A 19136-nucleotide genomic window follows, 5' to 3' on the forward strand; every position below is an offset into this window, starting at 1 on the left:
GGTTATAAATTGATACCCACAGCTGTGGGCTGACTCAGTCTGATTCTCCACGGCCCCACAAAACAAGCCTCTACACTCTGCTACAGGAAGGCCATACAATTGCTTTAACCTTATCCCATTCTTTCCTACTAACACCTGAGGGTGGGTTAGATGACCAACCATGGGCAGTGTATACATAGCCACCCACCTCATGAACAGGCAGGGAGGTTGGGGCTCCAGCCATTGTACCCTGGGTTCTCAAACCACCCTTGCTCAAGGCCTGGTAGAGCAGGTAGTGCAGAAAAGCTGCAAAGCCCATTACTTAGGCAAAGGAAAGAGAACTTCTACAGGAAAGTGGAGGCATGCAATTTGAAGTTGAGGCTGAGGAGATAAGGGCAACTATATTTGAATCCAAAGGAAAGATAAAAATAAGGAGAGCAAATTTCTTCTGATAACAATGCTGGATCCTATCTGCTAAATGGGCTTCATACTTAGAGTGGTAAAGGTATCATTGAACCTTTGGAACCAAACTGCCTGGAAAATATGTCCTAGAGAAATAATAGCAGTATCAGTAACAACATCAACAGCAATGATGATGAGATATTGGCAGCAGTTAACTACCAATATTAGGCACTAATATAATATTAGTATTATATTATGTGCCTAATATTCTACCAAGTACTTTACATGGATTCTCATATTAAGTCCTCATAGTAACTCTATAAGGTAGGAACTATTATTAGTGCCAATTTACAAATGAGAATACAAAGGCTTACAGAATTATTGTACAATATCTTGCTTTGGGTCATAGAGCTAGTAAGCGGGGAGTCCAAGCTCTCGCCCACTGTGTTCTACTAAACTCTATTATCCTTTATTACACTCACTAATACAAAAAACTTCAGTAACTATAATGCATGAAGGATATTCTAATTAATTACATTTAGATGGCTTTGCTTTTAATTCTTGTTGATAATCTTTCTAAAAATCTATCTTACCTCAGTAAAGATAATGTCCTCAGCATAACTATGCCTTTCACGGGTGGCTGAGGGTCTTCTGTTCCGAATCACGATTTGTCTCCTCTGGGATGTCCTCGTCTTCTCCCATGCAATTCTTATCCATCTTTCCAGAACCAATTCCACTGCCAGCCAATCTAGGATGGGTTTTCCTCCACTACCCAGCCCATGGGGGGGTTTCTTGCAAAATATTGCCTATATCTCAGATTTTTCAGTTCAGAGAGTAAATATCAGGTATTTCAGAATCGGACTGATGGATATTGTGGTGGCTTTGTAAGGTGTCAACTTGCTAGAATTTAGTTTTCCAGAATTTCCTTCCTGACATGTTACTGGTGAGAGTGGGGCACAAGGGATATTTTCACATGAGATTTGGAGGTGAAAGTGAAGCAGCAGCCATTTTTAACAAAAGTTATTTATTTATTTATTGGCTGCGTTGGGTCTTTGTTGCTGCACACGGGGCTTCTCTAGTTGCGGTGAGCGGGGGCTACTCTTCATTGCAGTGCACGTGCCTTTCATGGTGGTGGCTCCTCTTGTTGCCGAGCACAGACTCCAGGTGTGTGGGCTTCAGTAGTTTTGGTGCGTAGGCTCACTAATTGTGGCACTTGGGCTTAGTTGCTCTGCAGCATGTGGGATCTTCCTGGACCAGAGATGGAATCTGTGTCCCCTGCCTTGGTAGGCGGATTCTTAACCACTGCGCCACCAGGGAAGCCACCCCAAAAAGTTCATTTTGGAGTACTTTTAGATGCACAGAAGCATTTTGTTTTCATACTCAGAAGGTTGGGGCAGGCACTTTTGTAGCTCCCACACATGGGGGTTTACCTGCTGGCTCCCTCTTCGGTGAGGGGCAGCCGCTGGGCCTGCAGCTGCTCCCCCTTCCCGAATTCTCCTTCAGAGACCGTATGTTCAGCTCCATGATGGAGGCACTCGCCACGTGGGTGGGACATCCTTGTCATCAAGGTTGGAGGCAGAACTGACTGGTTCCAGTCTGTCCTTGGGTTCTGGTTCATGCTTGTGAGCGCCACTGTGAGCTTGTGGGATCCAGTTTTCCTTTGCTCTCCCCACACACCCCCTTTTCATCTGTATTTCCCTTCCCAAATGTCTGACCAAGTGGACTCAAGCTCCAGCACAGAAGCACAGATACTTGAACCAGCTTATAATTGTGTAAGTTCAAATCCCTGTAACCAATCATCCAATCACACACACACACACACACACACACACACACACACCCCTAAATATGTCTATTTGTGGTTTTGCTTCTCTCTTTGAACCCTGCCTGATAGATATGAAGAGGCAGAATGCTTGAATCCAATGAAAACATTAAATGGTAAGATCTCACTGTGATGATTTATTCATACCCAGAAGCCAGGTTCAAGGAAAGGAAGGAAGAAAAAGAACAGGTAAGTAAGGAGTGACAAGGGGTCATGGGAGTGGAAAAAATGAAAGTAATTTGTGATAATGTAACATGTCTACTTCACACCAGGCACCATGCCTGCTGCTAGAAATATAAAGATCAATAATAACCCTGAACATTATCATCTGCAGGGGAGGAAGGATTCTTAAAGAGCCACCTATAATAGAATAAGTGCTACATAATTGGCATGGATAAAGTACTGTGGGAAAACAGAGGAGGAAGTCATTAATGTTGTCTGAGAGGACTGGGGAGGGCTCTGCAGATGAGGTACCACTGATGTGGGGCCATGAAGAATGAAGAGGGAATTCACTGGTGCAGGGATTCTCAAACTTTAGCAGGCATGAGAATCACCTGGAAAGCTCACTAAAACACAGATTTCTAGGACATTCCCTAGCAGTGGTTATGACAGAGGGCACGGGTTTGATCCCTAGTTGGGGAACTAAGATCCCACATGCGCGTGGCTCGGCCAAAAAATAATAATAATAAACAACAGGAAACCCCCCCACAGATTTCTGGGCCTCACCTCTGAGTGTCTGATTCAGCAGGCCTAGGGTTGGGCCTGAGGATCCGAGTTTCTAACAGGTTCCCACGTCATGCTGATGCTACTGGCCTGGGGACCACACTCTGAAAACCACAGCTCCAGTGTGGCAAAGCGAGGGGGCGAGCATCCTCAACACAGCAGGGGCAACGTGGGAGAGACACACAAATTCATTGACAATGTCCCCCTCCCCATGATCCTCCCTTCTCTCTTACTATTTCTCTCTTACTATTTCTAGAAAACTTCCTTTGCCCTCTTGGCCCACTCTTTTGTTTTGTTTTTGTTTTGGGGCACACCACGCCGCATGTGGGATCTTAGTTTCCCTGACCAGGGATTGAACCTGAGCCCCTTGCATTAGGAGCGTAGAGTCTTAACTCCTGCACCGCCAGGGAAGTCCTCGGCCCACTATTTTGGATGAGTCAAGTTTTATGGTGTCTTTGAGGTATGAAAGTGCAGATGCTCAGAAGTCATGAGATGATCAAGGGCTGGAGTTCAGGAAAGCAGTCAGGCTGGACATGTTGATTTGGGAATTAAGTGTCCTGGTGACAGGGGGAGACATCACTTAAGGAGAGTGTGCAAAGGGCAGGAGGTGAACCAGTGGGGAGGGAAGAGGAAGGGAGCAGAGCAGAGGAGAGCTCAGCAGGGCCAAGGACAGAGGGCCCAGGCACACCAGGAGAGGGAGGACAAAGGAGAGTGAGTGGGAGTAATCAGCCAGACAGGAGAACAAGAGAGAGTTCTGTTATGGCAGCCAGGGAAAGATTTTGAGAAGAATGGAATGGTCAACTGTCTCACAGGCAAGGAGGTTGAGTCGCAGGATGAAGAGAGGCTGAAGGATTTGCCAACTAGTAGATGAGTGATGGTCCTTATCTGAGCAGTTTCAGCAGAATCGTGGAGGCAGAAGTCTCATTGCAATGATGTAGAATGAAAGGAAAGTGAAGAAGTAGACACAATGATGTGGGCTACTTTCCAGAGAAGCTTGGCTGGGAACGGAAGGAAAGGTATGCAACCATACGTAAAAGAGATACAGATAAAGGTCAAGAGAGAAGTTTGTTTTTCAAAAAAAAGACTCAAGCATATTTTATGGCCAATGGGGGGAAAAAAGTGGGAGGTTAAGAACGCTCGGAGACAGGGAGGGAGTATAGAGTGGCTCTAGATCCTGCAGGGGCAGGGAACCGGCTCAAGAGTGGGTGATGATAATCCATCACAGGAGGGAGGAGGTAAAAATCAGCAGGGTGAAAATTGCAGTTAGTTCATGCCTGATAATTTCCTTGTTTTTTTTTTTTTCCTGTGAAAGTAGAACGCAAAAGCAAAGCACAACTCTCGAGAGAGACAGAAAGAGAAGGCAGTGGGTGGGACTTCCCTGGTGGTCCAGTGGTTAAGACTTCACCCGCCAATGCAGGAGGTGCAGGTTCGATCCCTGGTTGGGGAGCTAAAATTCCGCATGCCTCTCTGCCAGAAAAAAAAAAAAAAACCAAAACATAAAACAGAAGCACTATTGTAACAAATTCAATACAGACTTAAAAAAAAAAAGGCAGTGAGATATAAGGGGCCTGGAGAAGGTAATCACTTTGAGGTTTCGGGAGAGTGAGCAGACTTATAAAAACCATCCAGCTCCACACCTGAAGGTGTAAATTAAGATGGAAATCCTGAATTTGTCTCCTTAGAGTTTTCTTCATCAGTGATCAATAGCCAATACACAAAAGCATAAAAGCTGGACAGCTGATGGGTCCAAGGCAGGGCAACTGAAGCAGAACACAAGGGAGCAAAGGCAAAAATTTAGTGACAGATAAGGCTTTATTAACTAAGATAGGATTAGCAAAAGGAAAATCAAGATGCCCAAGGAAAAGAACACGTTTGCTAGTCTGGAAAAGCTGCAATTGAGATGCTTTTGGGACATTCAGAAAAGAAGTACACAGCTCAGAGGAGAGGGTGAAGTTTAAGACAGAGGTTTGGGAGTCAGCTGCATAGAAGTTCAAGCCACGATGCAAAATTCAAGCCAAGGTAGCCATTGCAATAACTCAGACAGACTGTGTAGGATGAGAATAGTTGACGGAAAATTAATCAGTCGATCTCAGAAAGACATGAAAATTTTTATTTGAGGATTATAACCCGGGAAGAGTGTCTTGGAAAGCTCCGAGAACTGTTCCACCCCTTAGAAGTCAAAACACAGTTATATACGTTTTCTGAGACTGAGGGCTGTACATTAGATGACATATTATTGACAGTTTACACTATCCAGACCTAAGCATCATCATGGTCCTTTACAAGATCAGGAAGGAATGCTATCTTTTAAAGAGTTGTCTTGTTGATGCTGGGAGAACGTTGCTCTTTATAGTTGAGCAGGTATTTCTGCCGATGAGGGAGGTTTGGTCCATGCATAACGCAGATACACAATGTATGGTAGGAAGGAGAGAGGAGGCCAAAGGGCAGAGAAAAATTTTTATGTTTAAATTTTTCTTGTCATAAAATACGAATTTATTTTACAGAAGAAAGGATGCAGAACACTCATATTTAGAGGGCAATGGAGAAAGGGAAGCTGAAAAGGTGGCCACACAGGTTGAGCAAAAGCAGGAGAGAATATATTGTTAGGAAAGAGGTGGTCAGCGACATCAAATGTTTTGAGAGCTTAGCAAAGACCAGAAACAAGATGAGGTCATTGGATATGATGATTCAGAAATCATTAGTGACTCTGGCATGAATGGTTCATAGCGTACGGCTCAGGCGCGAGAGTACAATTGGGTTGAGAAAGGGGTGGGGCGGGGGGTACTCTTTCAAGAACTTTGGCTGTAAACAGACAGATGGAGCAACAGTTCAAAGAAGAGTCAGGATCAAAGATCTTTCGGGATGGAAACTATGGCAAGATTGAGCACAATGCTTTCTATAGGCTGAGAATAAGAAGCCAGCGGAGAACCTACAAAAGAGGATGAATAAGACAGTGAGATAACGCGTTTGCTAACCAAGTCAGCGAAATTTTAATAAAAGTGACAAGAATTAGTGCTGGTGATAATGCATGTTGAAATAATCTTTCTGAATCTGTCAAATATTGTATGTGGGAAGGTGCAGCCCAAGTTACACTCGGGAATAAACAGGTGACCTTACAAGAACAGGAAGGAAGAATAAACGAAGCATTCCCTTCACAAATTTAGGGGGGAAAAGACAAATATAAGGAAACTAAGAGGGAGAATATAATAAAGTTAAGAACAACAATCAATGAATTATAAAAAAGGGCAAATTGACCTAAAGAAAAATCCAAGAGCTGGTTCTTAAACCGCCACAGAAGATCTGACAAATCAAATATCTTCAAAATAAAAATACGCAGAAATATTGCTAGAAAATATCTATAATATGTATCTACATTGATTGGTGTTGGCAACTAAAGAGTGGCGCTTCCCATCTGGCTCTACGAGGATTAGGTCATTAACCATTGTGTGCTCTGACCTCTAACACACCCTGAAAGGAATTCAGGGTGGAGATGGGGAATGAGGTACCCTGTATTCTGGTAAAAATGGGCAGGGCTTCAGATAGCTATATATTTTCAGGAGAAAATGTTATGAACCCCAATTCTTTCACCTTCTCACACATAGAAAAGCACTAAAATCATGAATGGCGACATCTGCTCCTTGGTGACATGCAGCAAGCCTCTGTCAAAATGTGTGTCTGACTCCACGTACCCCCTTCACCAAAATCATATATATACTGACCTCACCCCACCCCCACCTCTTCAGAGCAGCTCCTTGGAGCAATCAAAGAGGCTGTCTCCTGGCACAGCTCTCAGTCAGCCCCAGATAAAACTGAACTCACTGCTCTCATGTCATGCATTTTTGTTTTCAGTCTACTACTACACACACACACACACACACATGCATATGTGTACAGTTTTATATACACACACATATAAAACAAAGAGTAGTTACTTGTTGGGAGGTAGTGGGAATTAGGCAGATAGAGGAAAAGATAGGAAATATATACTTCACTATATAACTTAATAATTCTTGATATTTGAATCATAGGAATTCAAAAATAATTTAAAAGAAAGTTCTAGAAAATACTGATTTTTTTACTCATAAGAGAATATTATAAGCAACTGATTTTCGATACATTTGAAAATCTCAGTGAAATGGACTATATTCTGGAAATATATGAATTTCCAACACTGAATCTAAACATAGGCAATTCAAATGGATCAAATTCAGAAAGAAATTGACACTGGATAGAAATTCAAACTTTTGTTGAATAAATGTATTATTTCTTTAGCTCTCCTAATGTGTTTTTTTTGTAGGAAAAAAGTTGGGTTCAGTGGAAAACTGTATCAGCTAGAGGTCAACGTTTCAGGTTACCTGATTCTATGAAAGTGATTTTACAATTGTAAATTATAGGTCACTGAGAGAAGAGCAGAATAGTTCTCAACAACAGCCATGCAAGTTCTGTTCTGTCTGGTAGAAGTCCAACTGATTCCCTCCTTCCCTTTTGTTATCATTTGCACATTTATTCATTCATTTCAGTATTGCTTATCTATAATTCAGCATTGTTGATCTGAAATGTATCCATTTAAAAAATTCTCTTTGAACTGGTTATAACATCTGCCTGGTTCCCTCGCTAACTACTATTACAAAAAACCTCTATAACACATGTTTATTTTTATATCTGTGTGAGAATCACAAACTGTCCTTTTTCTGAATATTATTTTTTAACAGTTTCAAAATTTTAAGGAAAAGCTAATTTTAAAGCTAAATATATTATATGAGAACACTAAAAAGATGGAAAGCTACCCAAAGTTTTTTGAAAATAGGCTGTTGCTGACATCAAACACTGAAAAGCATTGTCTCCAAAAAACAAACAAACAAACAAAAAAACCCAACTATAGACCAATTTCATTTCTGAATAAAAACAAAAGACATCAGCTCTCACAGTTTTGAATGGCTGAAATGTTATAATTCTTTACCAAAAATTATAAATTCTTGACTTTTTCACAGATCCACAGTTTATTCCCTTATACAAAAATAAAAAACAAGACGCCAATCATTTCTGTCCCTGGATCATGCGGGTGAGTCTCCTGGGTGGTTCAGAAAGATCTCTTTGACTCCATTTTCTCAATACATGGATTGATCATCAGGGAACTTTGATAATCTCCTCAAATGACCCTAGTTTAAGGAGTATTTAGCCAAATTTGTAAAAACAAACAAGGGAGGCTTCAAGTCCAAATCACATTCAGTCTCTCAATGAATTAGATAACCACAGAAATGCTTTCTGATCAATAAAAGAATGTGAATCAGGGGGAAAGTTACCTTTCAACACAATCTGGTTTGTGTCGGAAGAGGTTAGCACCTAGAACCTAGCACCTAGAACTTCCCCTTTACTGCATTCAGTTCCACATTCGAAACTGAAGTTGGTGGTTACCCCAATCTCCTTTAAAATCTTGGTTTTGACAACTGCAAGCTACTTTTTAGAACTAAAATTCTCACAGTTAAAGAGATTGCTTTTGCAGGGAATAAAATTCAGAATGCACAAAAAGAATAAGCGACAACTAGGTGTATGAATTATTTCAAAAGGGTGAGGATGGGTCAGGAATTTTATTAACATACTTTTTTTTTTTAAAAAGGAAAACAATACTATCATTTAAATAGACACTGAAAAGAATTGTGTGAGATTCGAGGGACTCAAAATATGCCCCTTTGATATGAAACTATTTTGTTGTTGTTTTTTTGTTTGTTTTACATTTTGAACTTTATTTTTATTTATTTATTTATTTTTTATTGGAATATAATTGCTTTACACTCGTACCAGTTTTTGAGGTACACCAAGGTCAATCATCTGTATTTATACACATATCCCCATATGATATGAAACTATTTTGAAGTAAAGGTGATGGAGTTCCTGAAATTCCTCACCTGCGTGAAAAAAGAGCTTCCCCAAAGGAACTCAGTTGTTCTAAATCCCCTCAGAAGCAATACTAATCTTCTCTTCGCACAGAAGAAAAGTCAGACAGACACTGTCACATCACCTGTTCTCCCAAGGAAGGGCCCCTTCAACCTTCCAGAAAGTCATTTGTTTTTCCCTAAGTACCCCCTTTCCCCCTCCCCTAGGAAGTTATGTACATACCCAAATTCTTTTTATTATTTGAGGTATAACTGACATACAACAATATATTAGGCCCCAAATCCTACCCACCCTTTTGAGTTACTCATCTCTGGGGGCTGCCACGTGTAAGTGGGATGCACATGCTAATAAACTTGTTTGTTTTCTCTTGTTCATCTGTCTTTTGTGAGTCCAATTTATAAGGCCCCAGCCGGAGAACCTAGGAGGGCTGAAGGAAAAAGAAGTTTTCCTTCCTACAGATTCTACACCCATTTCTTTTCTTTTCTTTTCTTTTTAAAGGCAGCTTTAAGAAGAGTAAGAATAGAAGGCTATTTCCTTAACGTAATTTGTAAAAGGTCTATGGAGAAGCAATAGCCAAACCATTCTAAACCATGAAGCCATAACAAAGGCATTCCCTTTAAAATCAGGAATAAATTAAGGGTGAACCCTATGAGTGTTTATTTAGCAATGTTCTAGAAGCTCTGGACAATGCAGTGGCACATAAACTAGATAGAGCAGGTTATAATAAATATAATGTTGTAAAGGAAGAGGCAAAAATCAAGTGTTCCCAAGGGCTGGGCTGGTTTACCAATCTCGCCTTTCCCTCATCCTCACAAAAGGTTTAACTGAAAAACTATTAGACTTGACAAGAGAACTCAGCAAAGTGACAAGAAAAAACAAGCATCTAAAAATCAAGAGCTTTCCCGTGTACTGGCAATAACAGTTACAAGATAAAATAGGAAAAAAAAAATTCACATTGTGCAAGATGTAACATATGGAGGGAAAGCTTTGCTAAAACATAAAAAGAAGACCTAAGCAAATGGAGAGACAGTAAAAAGTTGTCAGTTCTGTGTAAATTACTCACAGCAGCACATCTCTAAATGAGGTATAGGGATTACTGCCTTAAAATTCCTCAGACACTTATTACAATTCAGATTCCTGGGCTGAGCCCAGACTTAACAGAATCACAAGTGGGGGAAGGTAGGTTTTCAAGAAAATTGTCTCCTTACCAAGCTCCGCAAGTGATTCTAATACACCTTAAAGTTTACCGACCACAGTTTTACGTAGGTTTCATAAAACTTCAATAAGATTCCAACTTCATCTCAAATAAGAGCCAAGAAGGGGGCTACCCTAACATATGTTAAAGTACATTATAAACGTAAAGTATATGCATAAGGAACATCAAATCTTCAGTAATAAAAACAACGTGGCCTTTTGCAAAAAAGCAACAAACAAATCAGCTGAACAGAGTAGTCCCAAGAGAAAGTCCTACATTAAGGTACAGAAACATACTTGTTTCTGTGTGTTAATTATTACATCACCAGAAAAGTACTGCATCTTTTTTCACCCACCTTGGAGGCTTTGTTTGGAATCATGTGATGCTACATGCCCCAGAAGTAATTTGGCTGGGGAGGCCACAGGTACATGTGTTGTAAGGAATAATTATGTTACTTAAAATGGGTTTTTGTTGATGATCAGTCTGGTGCGGACCTGGTACAACACCACGGGGAGGTGTATGAAAGTGAAAGAGATGGATTATACTCACAGGTCCCAGAAGGGGGAGGCATGGCCGGGGACCGCATGGGAGGAGGGGCCCGCAGTCAGTGAGTGGGTTCAACCAAGCAGGGTAGGGAGTAGAGAGAGGGAGAGAGAGAAAGAATCCACAGGCCGGTGCCTTCACAGAGGATCGGGGGTGTACACAGCAAAAGACGTGAGGGGACTTCACTGGTGCTTCTGAATGTCACTAGGTCATTATCAGGGGAGGGCAAGGAGGGACACTTGTGGTAGGAACAAGCCTGTCGCACTAACTTGACCACCTGGGTGGGGTGCACACAGCCTGTTTGGGGGGACGCTGAGGCAGTAGGAAAATGTGAAGTCTTAAAAATTTATAATGCAGTCGGCCCTGCGATGCCTCAATATCACTGACAATACCAAGCGGGTTGGATGACACGTGCCCCCTGAGTCGCGGAGATGTTAGAGGTGAGTGGGACAGCTTGCCTTAGCCGTGGAAGGCAAACTTTGATACAGGTGACAAGAGGAAGAATCCTATTAGGGGACTTCCCTGGTGGTGCAGTGGTTAAGAATCCACCTTAAGGATTAAGGTTAAGGATCCCCTGCCAATGCAGGGGCCAAAGGTTCAAGTCCTGGTCTGGGAAGATCCCACATGCCACGGAGCTACTAAGCCTGTGCACCACAACTACTGAGCCTGCACTCTAGAGACCACGAGCCACAACTACTGAGCCCAAGGGCCACAACTACTGAAGCCCACGTACCTAGAGCCCATGCTCCGCAACAAGAGAAGCCACTGCAATGAGGAGCCCGTGCACCACAACAAAGAGTAGCCCCTGCTCGCCACAACTAGAGAAAGCCTTCGCGCAGCAACACAGACCCAATGCAGCCAAAAATAAATAAATAAGTAAACAAACAAACAAACAAACAAACAAAAATTTTTTTTTTAAAGAGGAAGAGTCCTATTAGGTATATGATGAGCATTTGGAACGCAGTCCCACAACCAGGCACCGCACTCTGTGGGCAACAGGCAAGAAGAGAACAGGCTGAGCATCTCTGATTTTAAGGGAATCTGTTGGAAGATGTTGGCTAGTACACGATATCTTTACCTCTTGGCCCATTCCTTATAGTTTGGCCTGTACCTGTGCAGAGGGAATAATGTTGAACAGGAGGAAGTACCCTGTGTGAGAAAACAGCTATTTTGAGTTGCTGCCTAGGCATTTTATAGTATATTTTACATACTAGGCATTTTACAGCTCACACCCAAAGTCTGGACGTTCAGATAAGGACCTGAACTTAGGTCCTTTCGGGCCTCAAGTTTCTGCTTTGATTTTTCTGGGGCACCTTTAAAAATAACAATTTAGAGTTGAACCCCAGAAAAGCTAGTGACCTCAGCCCCAAGCGCCTTACAGGTAGTGGGTGCTTGCTACCCGCTGTTTTCTGCTCCCCTCCCCCGCAATGGAGGGCTACCCTTCCCCCAGCTGATGGCGCACCATCATTTCTGGGATCTGTAAGTAATACATCTTGTAACTTCACTTTCTTTGCGTGAGTGCATTGAAACTGTGCCTTCAAACAAAAGGACCTAGATCTTCACGTCTCCTAATTGGGAGCTCGGATGTTGAGGGAGCCACCCCCCAGCGTGGATGGCTTGTGCCTCCTCTTTCAGCAGGTCACGATCTGCGTATTCTTAATGTCGTACGCCAGCTCCAGGGTTTGGAGCAGGGAAGACACCCTGAATGGTACAAGCCCCTCCCTCCAGGGCTAGTAAGTTGTCAAGAGCCAGTCTGTTATACATCGCCATGTGGATTAGAGACTCATGGGCTTGTTGCATAAGGGACAATACTTTGTCCAGACTCTGACTGACCAGCAAGGGCCATGGAAAGGTGCTGGTTGGCAGTTACGATTTGATTTTGTTTGGGAAAGGCCACTGTGCTGGTGCCAATGCTGGCTGCTCCTGAGGTCTCTGGCAAGTCTTATAGGACAGGAATAAATACTGTCCTTGAGTTGATGGAATTGGGAAGCACCTGGAGGATAAAGAACTGGGAAGCCCTGGTGTCACTACTGCACCCTGGGGTATGGTTTCATTAGAGAAAATGTGGGGGAGCCAACAAGGAAAAATATATAAGATGCTGTGCCTACGAGTCTGGGCCACAGTAGTACCTGGAGGTGCCATTATTTAGAGCACAATGTGCTGGTGAGACTGGGGTGTTGTGTCTAACCAAGGGGGAACAGTGGTTGTGGTGGTCATGGTCAGAGAGAGAAGGCAAGAGACTGTGGTGGCAAACTGGGTAGGGGGTGTGTGGGGGTATATGAAAAGGCATCAGAGCCCAGGTGGTCCTCTTTCCAAGTCAAAGGGTTGGCTGTAGACAGGTGCCTCTTGGAGAAAGAAATCATCTCCATTAATTTTAGTAACCTCTATCTGATTTCCCTTAAGACAAGGAAGCATGGGGTGTACCTTTCAGCAGACAGCAAGGAGTATATTAGAATCATGTGCTAATCAGACAGCAGGCTCAGGAAGAAAAGTGAGAATGTCCCATGTGCCACTTTGTGCCATAGGAGAGGTGGTCCATGGGTGTCCCTGGGTGGAGGTTTTAGTGTAAGAGGTAAAGACATCTCAAGCACAGGGGATGAAGTCATCTCCAATGGCGAGATCTTGGGTTGGAGCAATGTCATCTCCAGCCATGAGATTCTGGGCCAGGGTAACGTTGTCTGGAATGTGGGATTGGGGGATCCTTTGCAAACTGGTACCCACTTGAGTTGCTGTGGGCTTCCAGATTGTAAACCAATGAAAACACCCAGACCAGCAGTAATAAGACCAACAGTCAACAGAATGGTGTGTGGCTGCACCTGACAGGGTTTTTGTTTTAGCTTTGGTGGAAGTTTGGTTCAAGTAGGTATCAGATGAGCAGCTGCCTGGCCTATGGAACAATCTGTGGTTAATGAGTCCTAGGAGAGTATGTGCCCTTGATCTGATCTCCAACCCTAAGGGATGAGAGGTAAGATTGAAAATTTATAAAAATAAGTTAAGGCTTGGGGCAAGACAGAGAACCTTAGAGTTTACTATTTGTTGTACTAGAACTTGAAAAAGGGTTGTTTGAGAGACCATATATCTCTCAATTAAATTGATTATTTGGGACCTAACAGGGACATAAAAGTTCTGTTGGTTACCTCTTCCAAGAGTCTAGCCTTATGTATTTTGAAAAGTGAAAATGTGTCTTGTTACTGCCAGTAATGTAACTCTGAAGGGAATAAGGAGTGACCTGGCGCTCCAGTACAAGGAGTGACCTTATACTGTAGCCTTAGTATATGCAGAGGCATGTGCAATTGGGATTTATATTCTGGGTGTCTGTGAGCCAAGAGATTTCTAAACTATTTTACCCTCTATTTCCAGGAACGCTCAGTAAGCAGCCAGTCACTTGTTTTAATGGTGTATAGCACGAGACCACGGGGGTAGTTTCTTGCATCAGAAGCCCTGGGGCAACCAATGGCCATTATAAGAAGTCCAGAGACTCCAGGAAGCATGAGAAGAGGTTGCCAAAGCCTCTATAGTGAAGGAGATTTTGAACTCCTTTTTGAAATTTACAGGTACTAACAGGAGTGCCTGTAGATTTCAACTCGCAAGTAAAATTCATAAATGAGAAACATGTCGCCACCAAAAAGGACTAAATAATATTTAGTTATTAACACAAACTAGTGTGTGTCCTATGAATGTCCTTGCAGGAGGCCGTTATCAATGTACTGTCATACCTGTGCTCCTGGAGAAAGGTGAATGCAGTCAAGATCTTGTTTGCAAAGACTGTGTGTGAAGGCAAAGCTGAGGTACCCCATGGTAAAGGTGTATTGTGTCCCTTTGGAGACAGGGGCAAACTGCAGCTGAGAGGCTGTTGAAATAGGCACCGAATGGGACATGTTAGCCAATCTATAAGAGCAAAATTTTTACTGATTATTAATTGAATAGAATCAGTAATTTCAATACCATTGGACACTAGGTATTGGGGCCTTGATGGATGGGACCGCAGCATTAACGTTGTAGTACTCTATCACAAGGCACCTTCATTTATTTATTCTTCAGATTTAAGAACAAGCAAAATTGGGCTGTCAAATAGAGAGGCAGGGGGGATAATCATTCCTTTATTTATTGGGTTTTACAGTAAGTTTTAATCTTTGAAGGTCTTTATTTTGGGCCATATTAAGTATTTTAACTGGGGTACATAGGTTCCATTTACCAAGTCAATTTGTAAGTGCACAAAACTTACATTGATTTTAATTTATTATTCATGATACTAGAGCATCTATGGCTAATATGGAATATTTTAGGGCAATGGATTACAGTTGAATTAAGTTAAAGTGCAATGGGTCAGAGTTAAAAGGTATAGTTAAAAGTGCAGCATATACCTATATTTTCCTCTCTTTTATATTGATATTTAGTTACCTTTTTAAAAACTTTGTTAATTTTTATTTATTTATTTATTTATTTATTGGCTGCCTTGGGTCTTCGTTGCTGCACATGGGCTTTCTCCAGTTGCGGTGAGCGGGGGCTACTCTTCATTGTGGTGTGTGGGCTCCTCACTAAAGTGGCTTCTCTTGTTGTGGAGCACGGGCTCTAGGCGTGTGGGCTTCAGTAGTTGTGGCTCGTGGGCTCAGTAGTTGTGGCTCCCGGGCTCTAAAGCACAGGTTCAGCAGTTGTGGCACACAGGCCCAGTTGCTCAGCAGCATGTGGGATCTTCCCGGACCAGGGCTGGAACCCGCGTCCCCTGCATTGGCAGGCGGATTCCTAACCACTGCACCACCTAGGAGGTCCTAATTACCTTTTTAAGGTTATAGGTGGCACAATGTTTAAATTTACTGGGATGCCCAGGTGTAACTCTAATTTGAGTCCCAGTATTATTATTAGGTCCAGGAAGTTTTGTCAGCTGGTGCATTTTAGCAAATGTTAAACCTCTAGGTTGCAGAGGCACAAAAGCCAATCAGCACCCTTTTCATCTTTTTGTTATAGAAATTCTTCAGTATAAAAAACTGTGTATAAATTTTGGATTTCCAATTGGATCAAATTATGGATCCTTATTTTAACTTAGTTATAGATACACATGTACATATATAATTTATTTAATTACCTGTTTATTATTTTTTCTCTATTTAGGGTTTTTTTGTTGTCATTGTTGGTTTAATCAGTAAGTAATCCAGGACTAGGATTATGTTTGCTACACTTGGTTTTTGCTGGGTTCATAAGCTTTACAGTTCCTTCCTTCCTTCCTTTTCCCTTGGGCTTGTAGCCACCAAAAGTGGCAGTTCCTCTACCCCACGCTTTATTTATTTAGCCACCTGAAAGCAGTGGTCTTCCGTTTTCATAAAAGGGAAGGGTGAAGGGGAAGGACCAGCACGACTCTAGGCAGAAGCTCCCTCCCGGACAGTCTCCTCCCACCCCAACCCTTTTTTGTCCCCTCGTTTCTTTTTCTGTTTTGTTAAAATCTTTTTGAGTGTTTCATATCTCTAGGCAGCTAATTTTCCCCCCTCTTTCTTTGGACAAATTCCTGGTGGTCCCCAGGGACGGCTGCTGTGAGGGAGGGGGTGGGAGACTCCCCCTCTAGAGGGTCCCCATCAACCTCCCTCTAGAGGGGCTGGGGTCTACAAGTAGGAGATCAGCAGCGGCCTCAACTTTGTCTTCTAAAGTCTTTGTTTTGTGACCATTTAATTCCAAGGAGACTCTTAGCGTGTCAACAGCACTTCAATTGAACGGGAGATGTCATCTCAGGCAAACTGAGAAACTGCCTCAGGTGTTTCGGGGGAGCAGGATTAATGTGCTCCTCCCCCCTCCTCACCTCCCCCGCGCCACCCTTTTTTTTTTTTTTTTTTTTCTCCCATTGGACCACCCGTTTGCATAGATGGGATCCCTGATACCCCAGGGACTTGGGATTCGGAAGAGGAACGTCTGCAGACAAGGGGTCGCCAACCCCAGCAGCACAGACCCTTACAGGGCCCCCCGAGCGACACTTTGAAGTGGGGGGGACTGTCCCGGCACCGAAGGGGAAGGGAGTATTCCTCCTCCTCCATGGTGTCACTCAAAGTCACAAGGGCAGTGTGGATGGGGTCACGAGCCCGTACTCCGGGACACACCGACCCCTCCGCTTTGGGCACTAACACTCGGCACTTGGCGCCGCTCCGCGGAGCTCTGACCAAGACACAGGCAGGGGTTCTTCCCTGGTTAAGTCCGAGCTCCGGGGCTGCAGGCGACAGGACAGGCCAGCTGCCCAGCGGCTCTGCGTCCCGGGCAGCCCCGGGGCGACCTGCCCCTCCCGCGAGGCTCGCGGCTGGGAAGCGGGCGCCTGGGGAGCTCCGGCGGGCTTGGGACACGGTCCGCACTGTAGGCTGGGGAATCCTGGCGGCACTCGGAGGGGAGACGCACGGCAGCGCTCCCGAACGCCAAGACAGAGCCTTCCAAATGCGGGAGCCACAGCCCACTCACCAGCCACGAGCAGTCCCAGGGCATCTCCGTGGGGCTTTCCGTCGGTGACTTCGGTCATCCCATCCTCCTCGTCGACTGTGTCGCAAGGAGTAATTAAGTTACTTATAATGTTGTCTGGGGTGGTTTTTGTTTATGGACGATCGGTCTGATGCACACACGAAATACAGCGGAGAGGGGTATGAAAGTGAAAGAGCTTGATTATAAGCACAGGTCCTAGAAGAGGGAGGCGCACGAGGGAGGGGAGCCCAGGGAGCTGCTCAACCAGGCAGGTGGGGGCAGAGAAAGTGAGGACCCGCGGGCAGTGCCTTCACGGCGGGTGCGTGGAAAGTGCACATGCAAAAGGCGCCTGGGGATTTCATTGGTGTGTTTGAACGTCATGAAATCACAGGGGAGGTCCAGAGAGGAACTTGTGGCAGGACCAGCCTATCACACTGACCTGGTCATCCGGGCAGAGGGTCCACGGCCTGTTTGTGGGGATGTTTTGAGGCATCAGGAAAATAGGAAGTTTTAAAAATTTACAATACAGTACACCTCAGAGGTGTCATGAAAACCAGAATAGGGAGAGCCTATGTAATTCCCAGTCAGGTGATGCATTTCATATGTAAAAAACATGTAACACAACATCAGAAAGGGCCTCTGAGTTGGGGGCGGGGGGGGGGGGGTAGGAAAAAGAAAGCCCTAGGAAATGTAGGCACTGACCTGGGACTGAGCTGTTTCTCACATGGGCAACTCTGTATTAGGTTCTGGAGTGAGTAGCAGCATGGTTGTATATTTAGCAACATCGGATATCTAATATACTAGTCTAAGATAAACTTTAAAGTTTCTCAACAGTGGCTCTATTGACATTTTGAGCTGGATAAATCTTTGTTGTTTGGGGCTGCCCTATGCACCCTAAGATGTTTAGCATCATCCCTGCGTTTACCCATTAGATGCCCGGAGCACTTCCATTCCTGCTATGACAACTAAAACGGTCTCCCAACATTGTCAAATGTCCCTGGGAGGCAAAAATCACCTCTGGTTGAGAAACATAGCTTTAGAGGAATTAACGGGGGATACACAAATTATTTAAAACGTGTGCTGGGAAAATCAGTTGTAAAATGGGGAAAGGGACTTCCCTGGTGGTCCAGTGGGTAAGACTCCACCCTCTCAATGTAGGGGCCCCAGGTTCAATCCCTGGTCAGGGAACTAGATCTCACATGCTGCAGTTAAGAAGTCTGCATGCTGCAACTATAAAAAAAAGGGGGGGGGGGAACTCCATCTATTTAGATCCTTATATCACACACATAATCCAGGTGAAATAAAGAGTAAAATACAAAACTTGAAACTATAGCATGGCTAGAAATCTTAGCTAATATTAATTAAACATTAGCTAATATTTAGCGAATGTCTGGATAGGGAAGCATTTTCTGAAGTTTAGAAACAAAGGAAGAAACCACAAAGAAAATATCGATATCTTTGACCACATAAAGCTAAACTTCTGTAAAATTAAAAGGTAATGACAACTGGGAAAATATAAGCAATACAACAAAGGGATAATGTTCTTCATATATAATGACTGTGTCAATAAGAAAACAGCAAATACATCAAAAAATGAGCAAAAGACAAGAATAAAAATTTTACAGAAAAACAAATGTCCATGTTAACTACACAGAATTTTGTCAACTTTATGAGCAACTGATAAAATGAAATTTTAAAAATCAGTTTCCATTTTTACCCTATCCAAAAGACAAAGATTTTCTTTTAATGGGAATACTTAGGGACTTCCCTGGCCATCCAGTGGTTAAGACTCCGCACTTCCAATGCAGGGGGTGTGGGTTCATTCCCTGCTCAGGGAACTAAATCCTGCTTGGTGAGTGGCACATCCAAAAAATAAAAAATAAAAAGAAGATGCACTTGGTGATTCTTAGACAAACAATGTGGGCACAAAGTGAGAACTCAATAAATATTTGTTTAAAAAAAATAATGCAGGTGAAGATGTAGATAAACAAGTGCTTTTTACATGACTGATGAACCAGGCCCTCTTACATATTTTGGAAAACAATGTGGTAATAAGTATCAAGAAGCTAAGAAGGTTCCTATCCTTTGCCTTTGTATTTCGACTCACAGAAAGTGTAGTGGGTTAAACTGTCACTCTTAAGTAAGATA

General features: G+C 43.2%; 1 protein-coding gene across 11 annotated transcripts in view; it reads right to left on the minus strand.

Moving 5' to 3' along the window:
• Window positions 1-19136, minus strand: part of TMEM150C (transmembrane protein 150C) — an 89310-nt gene that overhangs the window by 50568 nt on the left and 19606 nt on the right. For 4 of the 11 annotated variants that reach the window (XM_057729375.1, XM_057729377.1, XM_057729371.1 and 1 more), the window contains one exon: window positions 16992-17066. The exons of the other annotated variants lie outside the window; for them this stretch is intronic. The gene's annotated coding sequence lies outside the window, so the exon portion shown is untranslated. The remainder of the gene's footprint in view (window positions 1-16991; window positions 17067-19136) is intronic. 11 annotated transcript variants of the gene reach the window in all.

The sequence above is a fragment of the Hippopotamus amphibius genome, chromosome 3 (assembly GCF_030028045.1).
Source record: "Hippopotamus amphibius kiboko isolate mHipAmp2 chromosome 3, mHipAmp2.hap2, whole genome shotgun sequence".
In the NCBI taxonomy this organism is placed as follows: domain Eukaryota; kingdom Metazoa; phylum Chordata; class Mammalia; order Artiodactyla; family Hippopotamidae; genus Hippopotamus; species Hippopotamus amphibius.